The sequence below is a fragment of the Coregonus clupeaformis genome, unplaced genomic scaffold, assembly GCF_020615455.1.
Source record: "Coregonus clupeaformis isolate EN_2021a unplaced genomic scaffold, ASM2061545v1 scaf0718, whole genome shotgun sequence".
Taxonomy (NCBI): Eukaryota; Metazoa; Chordata; class Actinopteri; order Salmoniformes; family Salmonidae; genus Coregonus; species Coregonus clupeaformis.
Genome location: NW_025534173.1, coordinates 194,982 through 200,981, shown reverse-complemented (window position 1 = coordinate 200,981; position 6,000 = coordinate 194,982).

Below are 6,000 nucleotides of genomic sequence, written 5' to 3'. Positions count from 1 at the left end.
TCCAGTCTTCGTTGTGCAAGGAGGACACCTACAGGGAAGGATGAACGTTGACCTTGAGGGGGGACATCTGACGTGTGAAGAACTCACAATAGACAGACGGCCTTCACACCATTCCACCCCAAGGGAACCGGACACAACCCAGCCATCACACCTGAGCAGACACTCAACATCAGAAGACTCCCTCCATCCTTCTTCACTCAGGGCAGATTCCCTGAGATCAACCAGGGGATCCCAGTGTGCACCACAGCTGAGCAGACACACAGGACCAGATAACTCCCACACTTCTCCACCCAGAGCCGACTCCCCGAAATCAACCAATGAATCCCAGCGTGGACACTCCTCCCATATGCAAAGGACATCCCCAGCCCAATCTGAAAGGGGAGACAGTCTGAGGGAAGAATATGAACATTCCCTAAAGGGTGCTTGCCAACTAGCGGAATACGCCCATTCCGTTCCCAACCTGTCCAGTCATACTGAAAGAGAATATCACATGAACCATCCTACTGAAGAACAAAAGGACGATGGGGAGGAACTCTGTGAGGAAGATCTGGAAGAAGCATCCAGAGAACTCGAATTTCTGAGACAGGTGGAACAAGAAGGGGGCCCCTACCGAGTGGAGGGAGTACTGATGGGGAAGGTAACCGGACTGAGGGACGTGATAAGAAGGTCAAACCGAATTGTTGAAAGACAGCAGAGAGAAAGAGAGGCACATTCTCAGATGCCTCTTAGACTGAGTGCCACTCAGAACCGTGAGGAGTATGTGGCATGGAAAATGCAAGACCTCACTGCTCTCATGGAGCAGCTACCCAGCCTGCATGGTGGGGGCGTCGGCGTGGTTGCTGCAGCTACAGACACTAACTTCAGGGGTCAGACTGGCTTTAGCGGATATGAAGGCCCTGCTGGCTAGAGCTACAGACCATACCACCATGACAGTTCTCATCCGAGATGCAGGCATGACAACCAGCCCTGGGGCTACTCCTCCTGAAACATATAGAACTCCACTTTGGGATGTGTTGAGGAGAGCATATCCTACAGAAAGGAACTATGCTACACTCACTTCCTTTACTATCAACCCAGGGGAACAGGCAGCGGAATACCTGGACAGGGCAAAAACCACCTGGAGGACAGTCCATAATGAACCCTATGATTATACTGAAACCGCCCTAAGTATGTGGAAGGAAATGGTGGTGAGCGGAACCCCACCAGAAGTAAGAACCAAACTGAGGGCGACGGTAGGGTTGGGAGCCATGCCAAATGTCCAGTTCAACTCCCATGTCCACCACCACATCACCCAATACAATAAGGACAAGGGCACCGCTGACACACAGGTACAGTCACTGCAGGTTCAGCTGTTGAAGCTCCAGCTCAAAGAGGCACAGAAGAATGAAAAACCCAAGAAGCAGATGATGGCAGAAGACATGCCCGATATATCCCAGATCATAGAAAAGACTGTCACTAAGATGCTGGTTGCTACCCCTTTGACTGGTCCTGTGCCTCCATACCAGCCGCCACCACCTAGTGCATACCCAGCACAACTCACACCATACCCACAAGTGGCTTATCCAGCCCAACCAACCCAGGGGCCAGTGTATACAGGCGCTGGGTACGCCCAGCCGGGATATCCTGTGCCAGCTCACCAATGGGGTCCTAGACCAATGGGCCCGTGCTATAACTGCGGCCAACCCGGACACCCGGTAAGGCGTTGTCCGATGCCATTATCGGCCCAACAACAACACTGGATGGCCAATCGTGGGAGAGGATATGCCTATCATGGAAGAGGAGGTCCAAGAGCAGCGGCACCGGGACCTGGCTACTACCAACCTCTGTACAATCATCCGACTGCTCCAGCTGCAGCACCAACCACCCCGGCTAATCCCGGTGTACCTTTCCAGGGCATGTCCGATGGCTTCCCACCCTGGGAATGAAGTTGCCCACCATCACCTGGTGAGACTAATGGCCAGCATTTTTCCATTTACACAGAACCAACAGTGACGTGTGAGGTGGAAGGTGTTCCCCATAAATTTCTGGTGGACACTGGATGTACATACTCTGCCATCAGATCTCACCAACCCCTGTCTTCGGAATCAATACAGGTGGTGGGGGTATCAGGAACACCCGAAGCTCAGTACAAAACCAACCCCTTGCTTTTTCAATGGGGACCATTGTTGATAAAACAAGTTTACTGGAGAACGGAGACCAAGTAGAGACTTTCGGACAAGGTGGATGATTGTATGATATAAGGCAGTTTATTCAGAGGTAAAGATATCTGAATTCTCGTGCACGGACTCGTTTCGTCAACCTCGTAGGGAGATATCTGAGAGCGCGCCCCTAACCATTGTGTGCTGACATTTTATACAATAAAATAAAGTAGGTTGATTCTAGTCGTTCCGATCTCCCCATTGGTCCTGATGAGTTGGTCGAGGTCATCTCCATTTCATTGGCTCTGAGTCAGGTTCTCTGTCTCCGGCCTAAGAGAAGGGGTTTTTTGTGTGTGTGTGCTTAACAATGATGATGTGTGTGTATGTGTGTGTATGTGTGTGTATGTGTGTGAGTGTGTGTATGTGTGTAAGTATGTGTGTGTATGTGTGTGTGTGTGTGTGTCCTCAGGAGATATCTCGTGAGTTTGGGAGGACTTGAGAGACTTATGGCCTGGGTGTTACTCATGGCCACCTGCTGATAAGGCCGACAGGATACAAGTCCTTGTGCATTGTATTAAGTCCCAAGGCCCCAACACAAGATGGGTTATGCACAAGATTTTAGTCAGACCAAGCTTTAACATAATATATTTACCACTACAAATCCCTCTCTTCACGTCTCCCAAGAGACGTGACCAAGTAACAGTAGAGAAGGAAAACTTAAGACGTGACACAAGCTAACAGTGTAATTGGCAAAATAGGGAAAACTTTATCAGAAGAGAAAGTTTTGAGTCCCCCTCTTCACGTCTCAAAAGAGACGTGACATAAACCAAGTAAAAAGAAAGGGAAACTTTCTCAAAGAGAAAGTTTTGAGTCCCCCTCTTCACGTCTCAAAAGAGACGTGACATAAACTAAGTAAAAAGAAAGGGAAACTTTCTCAAAGAGAAAGTTTTGAGTCCCCCTCTTCACGTCTCAAAAGAGACGTGACATAAACTAAGTAAAAAGAAAGGGAAACTTTCTCAAAGAGAAAGTTTGAGTCCCCCCTCTTCACGTCTCAAAAGAGACGTGACATAAACTAAGTAAAAAGAAAAGGGAAACTTTCTCAAAGAGAAAGTTTTGAGTCCCCCTCTTCACGTCTCAAAAGAGACGTGACATAAACTAAGTAAAAGAAAGGGAAACTTTCTCAAAGAGAAAGTTTTGAGTCCCCCTCTTCACGTCTCCAAAGAGACGTGACATAAACTAAGTAAAAGTTCTACCCTCATCCTCCTCGAAAGATAAAAAATCTCCTTCCCCAAGAAGAGGAAACATCTGGGAAGGGCTTGTTGGGTCAATGGCCTTAGGTATGAGCCTAGTGGTGAGTGAGCGAATGCATGGTATGCAACAGCACCCACACAAAACCAAAATGGCCGCAAACACCGAGATTGAAACCAAAATGGAGGACACCAGGGCTTTATATCTACCAAAAGCGTCCATCCAGGAATCCCACATGGAAGTGTCCACCCCTGAGTGGCTCTTCATCTTACCATTAAGAGTTTGTAACCCTTCCAATTCTATCAACGTTTTTATTAATAGTACAACAGTCAGCACCCAAAAGGACTAGCCCCCAAAAACTGTACTCCATGTACCCATGTTCAAGGACAGTTTCACAGACAACAAAGAGAGAGTGTTCTTATCGGCCTGTTATGTGAAACAATCCATATCAGTACAGTACTCCTCATTAATGCATTCCTTCCAAGCTATTCATCACATACAGATCCAAAAAATAAAACCCAACAATTTTATGGTGTCACTCTAAACTGAGTATAATCACCCTTAAGAATAACAGGATATGGAAATTAAATCACAACATTTAATGTTAATAGAAAATAAAAATAATGATTTTAACCCTCTATTCCTCCCCTACACCTAACATGTACTGAGTTGGCTACCAGCCACCCAGGAATCCTTTACCTTCACATCAGGAAGAATAAACAATCACAGTGGTTAGTAAAAACATAAGGTAATAAATGAGCAAGAACTGAAAATAAATGCGTGTATGTATTTCACTAGGCAAAACATGGATCATCCAGCTTGGTCTCAGAGTCAGTAGCAGAGTCACCTGCATCATCCTGGGCCGGTAACAACAGCATCATACCTGACGCCTGCACCACTCCTACCACTGACCTCCTGAGACAAGGGACGATGCAAGCAGCACTACACATTAACAGCAAAAACACAATTACTAGGGTCAGAAATCCAGTAACCACCATAGAAGAGTACTCACCAAACCAGTCACTCAGCCAGGAAATAAGGCAACATCCACAAAGAACAAGTATACCCATAGAGGCCATAACTTCACCCAGAATAGTCACAACAATAGTTTTCCATTTACCAAATATGTTATCAAACCAACCGTTTATGGAGCTATCAATACCAGAGTTCTCAACCAGTTCGTTCGCCAGCGTGGTGATGGTCACTCAAGCGCTTTGGTCACAGGCCCGTCCGGTGCTATATTGTTGGAGATGGAAGTACAACACATATATCCAAACAGAACACAAACCCCGTCCCGCTCAGCCAAAAGCACATCTAAAGCTATTCTATTCTGCCATGTCATTAAGCTAGTTGCCGCTGTCTGCTCAGCTAATCCCTTTATTGCATCACGAGTGTGGTTTATAAATATTTTGCTGGTTATATTAAATATAATTTATCCAATCTACATTTTTATTAATTGTTTGACCACCAGAAAATACTTGATTCAAACTCAGCTGCGATCTGATTGTGGATCCCATCAATATATATCCTTTCATCAAAGGCTCCCGGGAGGAGGTCCTACTTTCTATGTGACAACTCACCAATCTCTGACACGTTTGATTGTTTGCGTATGTAGGTGAGTTCACAATCAGTTATCACCACACATCCATCAGATGTCAGCACGGGCCTGGTTTTGGCTCCTATAATCCTCTTGCTGCAACAAAGAGGAGAGATTAGACTAGAAAAACAATTTAGAATCCCCTGTGACTTCAAACTGAGGCAACCCAGGTCGGGATGACTTTGTTATCGGGGAAACAGATAGTGCAAGTTACCATAAGACTCTTTCACCACATTCCCAAGTGGCTTGCATGGAGGAAAAACCTGTCAGAGAGTTAAAGCCTGTCAAGGGGAACGGAGTAGTTGTTAACCCTGGTTTGGCTGTCCCACTGGCAAAACAGTCTTCTTTAGACATAGTTGTTGCCGTATACTGAATCCATTCCAACCACAGGTCAAGATTTCTATACCCCGTTTCCACCTGTACTACTTCCTCCAGGTCTATAGTTTTGCACTATCTTTACCACAGCCCCGGTCTCACTACCTCCCTCAGAGAGGTTTACTCTAGAATTTCCCTTTTCCCTACGTCTAGCTGTCTCCTATGCTTTTTCAACTTGTGTTAGGTTAACTACCACTTCTGGCTGAAACAGGAGGGTCCGTGTGTGTTAGGAATATGGCCCCCACAATCAGACAGCTACCTACCGTCGGGAGACCTGTGAATCCCCACCCTTGCCCTGAGAACATGTCAGATGCCAGAGGCCAACCCATTGCTTTACCTTCTATCGAACTCACACAGGGATGATCAGACAGGGTAAGGGAATCTTCGTTAAGGAGGCAACCCCCGGACCATAGTGGTGATCGGATCTTTCTCCTAACTCTGTGTTTGTTCGTCAGGTGTAGCTGGTTTTGTACAGTGTGTGACATGCACCCAGATGGATCTCTCAGCTTTTCTGCTGGCAAAGGCAGTGCTTGGTAGGGCCCTTCCCGCCAGGCCTGATTCAGTCTCCTGGTTAGATAGAGTGGGTCACCTTCTCCTTTAGTTCACCTGTGGGGCACAAAACCTCTGACATACAGGTGTGGT